General features: G+C 38.1%; 1 protein-coding gene across 1 annotated transcript in view; it reads left to right on the forward strand.

The window, feature by feature from the left end:
• The first annotated feature begins 6,737 nt into the window (after positions 1-6,737).
• The window catches only part of LOC144964877 (sodium-dependent glucose transporter 1A-like), a 27,596-nt gene continuing 21,440 nt past the window's right edge, over positions 6,738-12,893 (forward strand). The window contains exon 1 of the mRNA XM_078899606.1: positions 6,738-6,918. The gene's annotated coding sequence lies outside the window, so the exon portion shown is untranslated. The remainder of the gene's footprint in view (positions 6,919-12,893) is intronic.

Genomic DNA, 12,893 nt, shown 5'->3' on the forward strand with positions numbered 1-12,893 from the left:
GAGAAATACAAGGAATACTCTGATCGCAAAAGCAAGTCAAGAAAATTTGAGATTGGTGACAAAGTACTAATACTCTTACCCGATGACTCGAGTAAACTTTTAGCTACATGGAAAGGACCATTCAAAATAACAGCAGTAAAATCTAATGTTAATTACGAGATTAAAATTAACAACACAACAAAGACATTCCATGCAAATATGCTAAAAAAATATTTTGATAGAGACACAGTGTCGCAACCCATGTTTACTAATATCGAAGCTTCAAATGCAGGATTAATCATACCATTGGTCATGGGACACAGACACCCGAGACAGAAAAACGAACAAAAATCGCACAATTGCAACCACATAAGACAAAAAAGAAGTACGCAAAGTACTTAGGCTCCTAAATTTTTACAGGAAATACATTTACAACTTCGCGCACATCGCGACACCGCTAACAAATCTGACAAAGAATGGGTCACCGAACAAAATTGTTTGGACAGAAGCGTGTCAGAATAGCTTTAACCAATTAAAGGCATTACTCTGTTCAGAACCAATTCTTAAATTACCCGACATGTCAAAAGAATTTGTTGTAAGAACTGACGCGTCTGATAAGGGCATCGCAGGTATACTATTACAGGAACATGAGGGAACTCTAATGCCTTGCTTATATGCAAGCAGAAAATTATTGGACAGAGAATCACGATACTCTGTAATAGAGCGTGAAGGACTGGCCATCGTCTTTGCTTTAAAGACATTCAGCAGATATCTACTGCTAAAAGAGTTTGTGGTCGAAACGGACCATAAACCACTCACGTACATAAGAAATAACAAAATGAATAATAGTAGAGTACTAAGGTGGAGTCTATTTTTGCAAAATTACACTTTCAGTATCTCTCACATACCAGGCTGTGAAAATATTCACGCCGACCTACTTTCTCGATTAGTGTAAACACGTGAGAAGGGTTATAACTTAACCTCCCATGCATACTGTTAGTTACCTCGCAAATTATGCCAAATCAGAACGCACAATTTCGATAATTTTATTTGTAAACATGATGACCCAACTTAATGTAACATTGAGTATTGTTTGGATATATATACCATACCCATTCATGATTTGGGAAATATTCTCTTTACTATTATTGTTATGAATTTTCACTCATTTATGATTAATAATTGAAATGTCAATATTCCATTTACATTTTCATTCATTTCATTCAGTAAATTACCTTCATATCATCGACTTAAATCATGCTTCATTGCCATCACTATTGTTTATCACAATGATTTGTAATCACATTGCCATCATGTTGTTCATCACAATGATTTGTAATCACAATCTTTCATTGTTATTGTCACCCATTCATATACCTACGTTAATATAAACATTTCCATGTCTAGTTAATAAATAATTTAATTGTAGCACAAATCATAACAATGGATTAATGCTAGAGTATCATGATAGTAAATTTACTTCCGTTTGTAAAATCTATCTTTCCCATAATGGTTAAAGAGTATATTTTAAACGTGGGTGGGGGTGTCACAGTAAAGATTGTTCACAATTATCTTATTAAATTTTATTTTATTAAGAACTGAATTCATCTCACTCCAGTTATATTTCGGTAGGCTTAGATAAACTTTACCTTCTAATATTAGATCGTCTTTCCTTTTATAGCCTTCCCTCGAATTAATTTCTAATTAGTGAATACTTTTCGTTCTACATTCTGTCACGTAGCCATTTATTATAAAAGCTGATAGGTCTAATATTCTACACTCACTTTCTCTCCACAATCTATGCCGGACGGCCAGTCGCTCTATTCCTATATATATACTGGAAGATTTTTATCTTTTGGGACTTTGTAGATATTATATCTACACCATTAAGACGCCGGAGCTTTTAACTTTGATTGTATAATCTTCAAGGATCAAACCCAAGCCCGCTGTACTACACTATAACCTCTTACCAATTGCCTGGAAGTGGAATTTTACGAGTCCAATCCTATTATCAGAGGAATAGATCATCCAAGCCCATCAACTGCCTGGAAACGTAAACTTACGAACCTGAGATATTATCATAAGTTACGTAAAATATTCATATCTCTATTTGTAACTGCCACGATCACTGTTTATCTCTTTTAATTAAATTTCATCATTATTTTTATTTCATTGTAAACAAATCGTTAATTGTTTTTCATTTATAGTAACTAGTAAATTCTGGGGCCTCATTCTACATATATCTTTATGCATAGTCGAGTAGCTCTTTACTCACTTGAGACCATGACAGTAGCTCTGATTCCTGGATGTGAAAGACCATGGATGGCGTCGAACATCTTTCGTTGCCATGATTTGGGAACCACTGGCCGTGCTCTTCCGGTCGATATGTCACAGAGAACTGTAGTGCCATTAGTCCCGTAAGAAATGTCTTTCAGTTGCAGGGATGTTTCTGAGGTGCGTAGTGATTGGATCTCCTCATCATTCAATTGAGCTGTTGCCATGGCCTCATAATCTATTCCCTCAGAAATCGCACTGAGACCGAAGTCGTCTGAGGTGTCGTGTTCTACTGTTGTTCTTGACAACGCATCAGCTACTGGATTGTCTTTTCCTGATATGTGTTGGATATCAGTTGAGAATTCTGAGATGGCAGATAGTTGTCGTTGTTGGCGTGCGGACCATGGTTCTGAAACCTTGTTCATTGCAAATGTTAGTGGTTTATGATCCGTGAAAATGGTGAATATTCGTCCTTCCAAGAAGTAACGGAAATGCCGAACGCCACAGTGGACAGCCAGGAGCTCCCGATCAAAAGCGCTGTATTTCTGTTCCGGAGGACGAAGCTGGCGGCTGACAAAGGCGAGAGTTTTCCATTGGCCGTCAATGTTTTGTTCTAGTACTCCCCCCATCGCTATATCAGAAGCGTCTACTGTCAGTGAAGTAGGAGCTGATGTCTGCGGGTGGGACAACATAGTTGCTTGGGCCAAGGCTTCTTTTGTTGACTTGAAAGCGTGTTGTAGGGTATTTGTCCATTGAAGGGGTGCAGATTTTTTTGTTTGACCAGCCAATGCCTTGTAAAGTGGTTGCATTAGTTGAGCTGCTGCTGGCACGAAACGATGGTAGAAATTGACCATGCCAACAAATTCCTGTAGGCCTGATGTTGTTGTAGGGGTGGGGAATGAGCGAATTGCCTCCACTTTCGCTGGAAGAGGAGTTGCTCCGTGACAACTGATCCTGTGTCCAAGGAAATCAATCTCTTTCACCCCGAAAATGCACTTGTCTGAATTCACCACTAATCCATATTTCTCTAGCCTATCAAAAAGGGCATTCAAGTGTTTTTTGTGTTCTTCTGCATTTTTGCTAGCTATGAGGATGTCATCAAGGTAAAAAAATGTGAAGTCCAAACCCTGACAAACTGTGTCCATCAGTCTCTGGAAAGTCTGTGCAGCGTTTTTTTTAACCCAAAGGGCATCCGGAGGAATTCGTAGAGGCCAAATGGGGTTATGATTGCTGTCTTGGAGATGTCCTGCTCGTGGACTGGGATCTGATGGTAACCGCGAATGAGGTCGACTTTTGAGAAGATTTTGCAACCTGATAGTCTTGCTGAGAGGTCTTGTATGTGAGGAATCGGGTAGCGATCTGGAGTAGTAGAACCGTTTAACCTGCGGTAGTCTCCACATGGTCTCCAACCTCCGTTGGGTTTAGGTGCCACATGTAGAGGCGATGCCCACGGACTGTTGGAACGACGTACGATTCCTAGAGCCTCCATGTTGTCAAACTCCGATTTTGCTACTGCTAGTTTGTCTGGTGCCAGACGGCGTGCTTTTGAGTGTACCGGAGGGCCCGTTGTGGTTATATGGTGTTCCACAGAATGCTTTGTTGTGGGACATGAAAACGTGGACGAAGTGAGTGCTGGCCGTGTAGATAACAGCTGAGTGAACTGATTCTCATCGTCAGTTGTGATGATTGAGATGTGTGGGGCTGTATGCTGTAAAGTCATGAGTGAGACTGAAGCATAGGTGCCGCTGTGCATTAGGCGATTGCCCTTCAGATCGACGAGTAGTGAATGAGCCCGAAGGAAATTTGCCCCCAAAATTGGTCTGTTGACGGCTGCCAGTGTAAATGTCCATTCATACTGGTGTGATCCTATGTGTAAGGACAGTTTACGTTGTCCATATGATTTGATGAGTGTACCATTGGCGGCTGCTAACGGGAACCCGTGTTGTCCGCGGCGAAGGTCGTTTGTTGAAGCCGGTAACACACTGATCTCAGCTCCTGTATCGATCAGAAAGTTGCGGCCAGATTGTTTATCATATGCAAACAGAAGGTTGTCCTTGGAGCCGGCCACCATATTGCTTATAGGTGGCCGGCTGTCCAGTTTTCCGAAAATTTGCAAGGAGTTGTGCGTTTTGTAGCCTGTTTGCCGAATTTTTGGTGGTACCAACACAAATCCGGGTCGGGTGTCTTACTGTGTTGATGGCGTGGTCCATCTCGTTTGTTGTGTTTGCCTCCTTTCATTGTTGCATTGATGGTAGCTCCGGTGGACATAAAGTGTTTGTCTGCCGCTTTGGCCAGGTCCCGGAGGGTCGGATAATCCTGTTGAGTTACCAAGGATTGGACTTCTGCTGGTAGTTGGCGTAGAAAAACTTCCTTAAAAAGGAATCCTGGTTCTTGTCCTGGAGGGACTATGGCAAGCATTTTGTCCAATAGTTCGCTTGGTTTAGAATCACCCAGACCACCAATGTCTAAGATGCGAGATGCGGCTTCTCTTTCAGAAAGTTTGTAATTGTCTATGGATAGAATAAAAAATGAAGAAGTATGGAAAAGAACACAGCAGAAACCAGTGGGAGAGGATATAGGAAGAAGACGATGGAGGTGGATTGGACACACGCTTAGAAAGAATGACTCAACTATAACAAAGAAAGTATTGGACTGGAACCCTCAGGGCAGAAGATCAAGGGGAAGGCCACGAGGAACATGGAGAAGAATTAAAGAAGCTGATATACAGAGAAGTGGTAAGACCTGGAATGAGATAAAAAAGTTGGCTCAGGATAGAGAAGGATGGAAACTGTTTGTCTGTGGCCTATACCCTGACCCAGGGTGAAAAAGGCAATGATGATGATGAGTCTTTGTTTGAGGGTTTCATATTTGTTAGTGCTTGGTGGGTTGGTCAGGATGTCGAGAACTCTGGTGGCAGTGTCTTGGTCGAGGGATGCTGTGACATAACTGTATTTAGTTACGTCAGCTGTGATTGCTTTAATTGTGAATTGTGCCTCGGCCTGAACGAACCAAATTTGAGCTCTTTGGGGCCAAAAGGTTGGTAGTTTGATGAACACTGCGTTGGCTTCATGGGTATCCTGATTGGTTGGCATGTTGAAGGAAGGGTGTGTTCAATCCTGACGTCGGGGTCACCACTGTAACTTTATTCAGTTGACAAAATTACTTTTAGGGTAACAACTGCAAAATAACAATAAATAACAAAATGTTACTAAAGCTCGCAACACAACATATTAACAATGTATAACACTACACTATCTTTGTTAGTTCCCAATCATTGTCACTCACTCTGTCGTTGACCACACTTAATACTGCTTGAAAGAAAGAGAGAGAGAGAGAGAGAGAGAGAGAGAGAGAGAGAGAGAAAGAGAGAAAGGAGAGAGAAATAGATAGATAGATAGATAGAGAGAGAGAGAGAGAAAGGGAGATAGATAGATGGATAGATAGATAGATAGATAGATAGATAGATAGATAGATAGATAGATAGATAGATATATAGATAGATAGATAGAGAAAGAGAGGGAGAGAGAGAGAGAGAGAGAGAGAGAGAGAGAGAGAGAGAGAGAGAGTGATCGTGCTACTCATTGTACACAATATTTGAATAATGACCTAAATAGGTGTTCGCATGGTACTTACTGTCATTGTTTCTCCTCACTTTTAATCCATTCCTCATAATAACACCATTGTGTCATAAAACAGGTACGTGTCAAGTGAACAAGCAAGTCCAAACAGCAGGTTCAAAGAGGCGAGTCCTACTCTTTGAGGCTCCTCATTAATATGCATAGAGTCGATTAATGGTGATGTAAAAGAATTGTGTGAGCCGCTGTCGTTCCAGGGATGGTACATTTAATTGGACATATGTCATAAATAATCAGCGTGAGAGGGTCTTAGATAGACAGATAGATAGATAGATAGATCCAAGTAAATAAGTCCCTCTCTATCTTTTGTCTATTTGTCGGTGTATGTTTGATTTCTATTGCTACCATTGTTATTGATATAATCCCGATCAATGGAGCCAAGCCTAAAATGTACAAGTAAAAGTGTAGCTTAATATTTCTAATTTAGTTTATCGTCATAAACCTGACCTTTTTTCTATTTTCCGTCCAAAAATCAAGGTTAAACGAGCTCAATCAAAGTCATGAAAATAGAGATTAAATCGCACAGGGTCCCTGTTTGCATAAAAAAAATAAAATGGCGGCGCTCGACTTCTCACTAGCCAGTTTTGATGACGTATTCCTTGTTGTCATATCTGATCCTGTGTAATCTGTGGGCACACCCTCTGCTTTCTAACCACAGACTGAGTAATTTGTTATTCTCTATTGTCTTCTGGAACCTTCCTACTCATTCATCTCTTGTTGTAACCACAGACTACCTGTGTTATCTATGTTTCTAACCTCTTCATCGCGGCCGTGACCGACCCATGCGAGAGCCATTTTTACGGAACTTTATACTGTGGGCGTCTTCGTTCTAGTCCTTCCTATTTCTATGTGGCTAACAGTGGCACATGCATACGCCAGATTGGCATAAAATCAGCTGTTGAGCGTTGCCTGGATTAGTTTGTTAGGCTATTTGAATGAACACTGATCGTGTAATTAATTTCACATTGGCAAAGAGAAGAAATATGTTAAAACAGAGGTCCATGGATCCTGAGAGAAACGTTCTTTACTGGTGAGCCAACAACCATATTATATCACTTGAACTTGAGCGGTAAATACTTTAATCGACCACATTGACATTGGTGATGCCTTGTGTTGGTTGTTTCTGACACTTTCATTTCACCATCATACTCCTTCGTTGTCGTTGGGAAGTTGTAGCCTAGACCTTAGACGGATACTGTTACACTTTCCTTTCACTTTAAAATTTACATATCTAGCTTACTTAAAATAGTCATTTGCACCTTATCAGCAAGGCCACATCAAGTGCAAAGGGCAGTTTCGGAGGCCTTCCGAAAGCTCCTGGTGGTGTTAGTGTTAATGAATGATTATCAGTAATGTTAAGGGAAACAACAAAAGATCCACGATGAAAATACAAATGGAAAGAAATGCTAGCACGAGGAGCTTTCGGAAGGCCTCCCGCTTCGAGGTTGTCACCAAAAGTGAACAATTACTTGCGCGAACCAGGCTGCGTTTACTGTACTGTAATCCTGATATTTTTGCAGTGGAAAACATTAGAATTGGAGAGTAGGCGGAAAAGGAAAAGCCTCCAACTTTTCCAAGGAACTTCATTTTCTGACAAAACAGCAGTAACAATATTTTACAAAACAACATTGTACATACTGTACACAAGAATTTATCATAGTCATAGTATCCAGTATCAGCAAGTGAAGTGGCATTTCGGACTCGAAGTCTGAATAGTCTCCCGTGGCTATTCGGACTCGAACTCCATTGCCATTGTTCATGCATGCGCAAACACAAGGGGTGTGGGGTGACGGAGGGAGGAACTGTATAGAAATAGAAGAAAAGTTCAGCTCTTGTCAAGCTAAAACAACAGAAACAAGCCGAATCAGACAGAAACGGGGAGAAGTCCCGATGGGTCATAAGACAAATGAGAAAAGTAAATGCCTACAGGGATACACCAACAGCGGTTATTCTCAATCCGGGCAAGGACAGGATGGAGTAGGGCGTCGAAAATCAATGCTAAAATGCATGTGTACAAATGTAGATACTTTGATCTTGATTCCACAGCACCACCATAGATTCAAACTCTCCAAGGAAAGGTGTCCTCTAAACCTTAGGCAGAACTTCTTCTCAGTTCGGGTAGTCGACAAATGGAACTGCTTGCCTGCAACAGTTGTCAACGCCCCTTCATTGCAGGCATTCAAGTGCCGTCTCGACGATCATTGTGAAACAGAAAAATACTGTTTGTAGAGTTTAATTCAGACACCTCCTTCCACTATGTGGCATGTCCAGTTTTGAGAGACGTGAATTAAATACGTTCACAAATGCACAAGAGCAGATAAAAGGCTGTAATAAGCCTACATAAATCTGGATGTATCATATCATATGAAGAAATCCTGTTTCGCTTTGCCCTTATCACACTGTCTCAGCTCATACCTCTACTTCGTACTGTAGAAGGATTGGTACCTGTCTCATACTAACACAAAGTTTTTTTCTTTTTCCTGATTTTATTCAGACATTGTGTTATGTTGTTAGAAAAGCTTTTCCTTTAGACCACAGTTACTTTGACTGACTTTGAAGAGTTCTAACTCTTTTCTTTTTAATCTTTAATTGGACTTCCAGTTAATTGATCTATTGATTTTCTCTTTGTCGTCAAATTAAGCAGGTTTTAGTTACTATAATTGTTATTTTCATTTGTATCAATCAATTCTATGTTATCATTATAATTAAAATAAAACCAAATTCAAAACAAAACAAAGAAAAACAATAAAAACAAAAACCATTCTGCCATGAGTCCGGTCCTCATATTATGTTGATTGCACATGCACATTGGAATTGTGGGTCCGAATATCCATGGGAGATTATTCAGACTCGAGTCTGAATAGCCGCAGCCATCAGCAAATTCATCATCCCAACACGCAGTTTTTTTCCCCAAGAACCATCAAGGTTTGGAACACCAGCAACAAATTTGATCAAACATTTTTCAACCCGATCACGCAATAATTGAGAATGTCACCACATGATTTGTGTATAAAATAGGTAATTTACCTTTTGCAGATAAAGACATTCAACTTGAAGTTGACTTTCTTGACTTAAATGTTCACCGACATAGTCAACCGACTTTGCAGCCATAGCAGCCTTCATGATTGGTGTGCAGAGGAATCTCCATTCCTGAGTGATTGAAGCCATGTTGAATTGATAATCATCTGATTTTGTCATTCCCCATGTTGCACAGTTGTAGAAGGGAATTGATTTGACTAGTGTATTAAACAACTTAAATTGTGTTTTTATTTTCTTAAGTCATTTTAGGAGGGTAGGCATACATGCTTCTCTTATCATGTGTTCCAAATGCACTATGTACAATACTGGGTTCAAACTGTCCCTTAGGAGTCTGTCTCTAAGTTGCCATTGAAACATTGAATATTAGTTGTTCCAATGATTTTGGTGCTTAATGTTGTTTTGTTGAGAAAGAACTGGATTATGCAGATCTCATCTTCTTCTAGAGAAATGAGAGAATATGAAGGAGTTTAACTCTTTCAATTGTGTCAAATGTAGCCAACATGTTCAAGCCAGTATTTTTAACTGCAATATCTGATTGACATGCTTTCACCACTATCCATTTGTGTGACTATACTGATGTACTTCTTTCTTGTCTGAACCTTTACCTCTGAGATATATTTTCTTCCTCCTTTGGTCTTATTTGGTAACAAGTGGTTTCGTTTTTCTCGTGTGGTTAGAAGTGTTTTTGGTCTGACGTTTTCAGACGGCTTTCTGTTAAGCAGCTTCACAAATTTAAACCTATTACTGTTATTGCTTGATTGTATTGTTTAATTGGTTGTCCTCAGTCCAGTCATAATGATACCATGTATATTAACATCATAGGTTTAGAGAGGCAAAAGTGTGCAGAAAAAGTTGTTGATACAGTCTGTGGATCAGAAAGAAATGTAAGAAAATTAAATCAGTGTAATCCACTTACCCTTAATAATAAATATCACACCACTGAACGGGATAAAAACATGTCCGTTCTTGTAAGATATTTTTGTGGAAGAGAATGTATCATTGTAAGGTGCATGTTTTATAATGCTCGAGCAGCCTGTTCCATTCCCATGGGTCTTTGTTTTGAAGATAGGGTAGGAGGGAGGGGGTGTCTTCCAGATGTCTAACACCTAATTTTTCCATTGTCCATTATTAGCGGAGTGTGAGTGACACAGGTAGAGTAGGAGGGTTTTCTCTCATGTAGGTGTGAAGTGTGCATCCTTCACTTGGGGAGGTAATTGCATTTCAACCCAGTTAACACATTGCTGTCATCATAATGGCTGGTTAATGCCCTGTCGATATTTTCACTGGTGACAGTGAGGCATGTACGATTTTTGGGCATGGGGTAAAGTGGCAATCTACAAGAGAGAAAGATATGCTTAAAATGCTTTTTATATTTATTTTACTGACAAAACACTTATGTAAACGACAATTTTAAAATGTCTGCTTATCGTTAAAATTAAAATTGTTTATGAGTGACAGAGGAAACTACATTTATAGAATAGATTTATTATAGTGGTGCAAATTAAAAGATTGTGTTACAAATGGAGGTAGATGGCTTTATTTCAACTTAGAAAAGGAGCCAAATTGCTACACATTGACATTATTTTGAATTACCGTTCATAACGACTGGAATGAATATTGATTTTTATGTAAAGTTCAATATTTTCTGATCATAAAAAATTAAATTCACCAGAAAAGGAGTGTTATGTAAACACGAAAAAGTTTTATGTGAAGTGTGTGTATTTGGGGCATGTATGGATTTGAGGCACCCTATCCTATTCATTTACCTATTTGTTTGTTTTCTATTTTTTAAAATTCTATAATTAGACAATGTTATTTATACGTTTATTTATTATTTACGAATTGGATCTGGACGGGTCGACGCCTAATGTTAGAAGAGAAACATATAAATGAATGGTTGTTTTTTAAAAAAATGATATGTACCTTACCTTACCGGAGTTCCATCTCCCTACAGAGGTTGAATGTTATGGAATGCCATTCTTCACGCTCAAGGGCCATTACCGAGCAATCGATTATATTTTTGCCAGTTGTTGCCTCCACATTTCCTATCCAGGACTTACTTGGTTTGTCCCGTGCCTTTCTGCCATTTACTTTTCATTCTAGCACTGATTTTTGGATGGTGTTGTGTCTCCGAATGTGTCCATAATAAGTAAGTTTTCTCATTTTAACTTCAGCCAACAGTTTTCTTGACCTTTGGCCTGCATGAATAAGAACCACAATGTTTGATTTGTTTCTGATTTATGGTACTCTCAGAATTCATAGGGTCAGATCATAACCCCGTAGTAATGAAGATACCAAGCAAACCAAATAGTAGTAATGAAGATACCAAGCAAACCAAATAGGAAAACAAGATACAACACCGATATACTGAAGGACCAGGAAGTTAGCAGCTTATACTCAGTAGAAGTGAGCAACATGTATGAGAAGCTATACATTAAAGATGAAGCCATCAAAAAAAGATCTGAAATTGAGAAGATTGATAATAGCTGGGAGGCTCTCAAGACTTCCAGAATAAAGGCAAATGAAATTGTATTACCAAAGCAAGAAAATGAAGGAAAACAACCATGGATGAAGAATGAAATACTGGATTTAATGAAGAAAAGAAAATTTAAAAAACAACAACATGAAAATAACAAAATAAGTATAAACCGACCTATATGACAATAGATCTGGAAATAAAGAAGAGATAGATGTAAAGAGACAAATGAGGAATGGCTAAATGAGAAATGCTCGAAAATTATACATATATATATACATAACAAAAACAAAAAAAAAACAAAAAACAGAAAAAGTAATAGCTATGATTATAACAACTTTGAATGGAAAGAGGATTAACAGTTTAAAAAAAGAAAACAAAAAAACAAAACACACACAATATATATATACGTATATATATATATATATATATATATATATATATATATATATATATATATATATATATATATATATATATATATAAAATGCGTGTTTTTTGTTGTTTTTTTTTTGTTTTTTTTTTAACTGTTAATCATCTTTCCATTCAAAGTTGTTATCATCATAGCTATTACTTTTTCTGTTTTTTTTTTTTTTTTTTTTTTTTTTTATTTAAACTGTTAATCATCTTTTCTTCAATATTGTTATAATCATAGCTGTATTACTTTTTTCTAGCATTTGATTAATTCCTCTTAAAGGAGGTTCTTTGCCAATGTCTGGGTGTAACTTGCAGATAAATTGCTCTTAGATCTAATCCTATTTGAATTAATTCCCTTTGGTTTACTTTTTTTAATGATCGGAAGTGCAGAGAGACTCTATCCAATCATTCTCCTTTTTTCTGGTGCTGATATAACTTAAAGTGTGTGAAGACAAAATATTCATTAGAATATTGACGACATAGAATATTAAAATTTCATAAAGCTAAAATTGTTCATAGCTTTTATAGTGCTAAGTGTTAAGTAGCAATTGGTTTATATGTATCCTTTAGTAAAGTCACTAATCCATGACAAATACTATTTTGCAAACATTTGAGGCCCTACTACTGCAACCCAATCATTGCTAAGTGATGAGACGAGTCAGAAATATTTTTTTTAACAGAAATTCGAAACGGGTTTGTTTGCTTGAGTTGAATGAGATACCAATTGTCAAATGATATACCAATTAGCTATTTAGATTCCTTTAATGGATGTTCTTCTTTCTTGGCTCCATCTTGAGTGCTTAGGTTTATGACCTTCAACTTGTGTTACGCTACTTTTTCTGCTTCTCAAACCTATCTTATGCTATTTTCAGTCCTTTATCAATCTCCTTCCCCAACTCATATTACTTTGTGGGGTTCCTGACCTCCCATAGTGGGCATGGAAACACTTACTGTGTCTTTATCCCTCTATATCTTTTTTCCAACATGCTTTCTGTCTTTGTCTGGGAATGAGATTATGTACTTGGTTTTGTCCTGGCCGTGGCCGGATACCCTGGCTGGGAGAGGAACAGTCA

The sequence above is a fragment of the Berghia stephanieae genome, chromosome 2 (genome assembly GCF_034508935.2).
Source record: "Berghia stephanieae isolate SIO BIC M18660-M18661 chromosome 2, UCSD_Bste_1.3, whole genome shotgun sequence".
In the NCBI taxonomy this organism is placed as follows: Eukaryota; Metazoa; Mollusca; class Gastropoda; order Nudibranchia; family Aeolidiidae; genus Berghia; species Berghia stephanieae.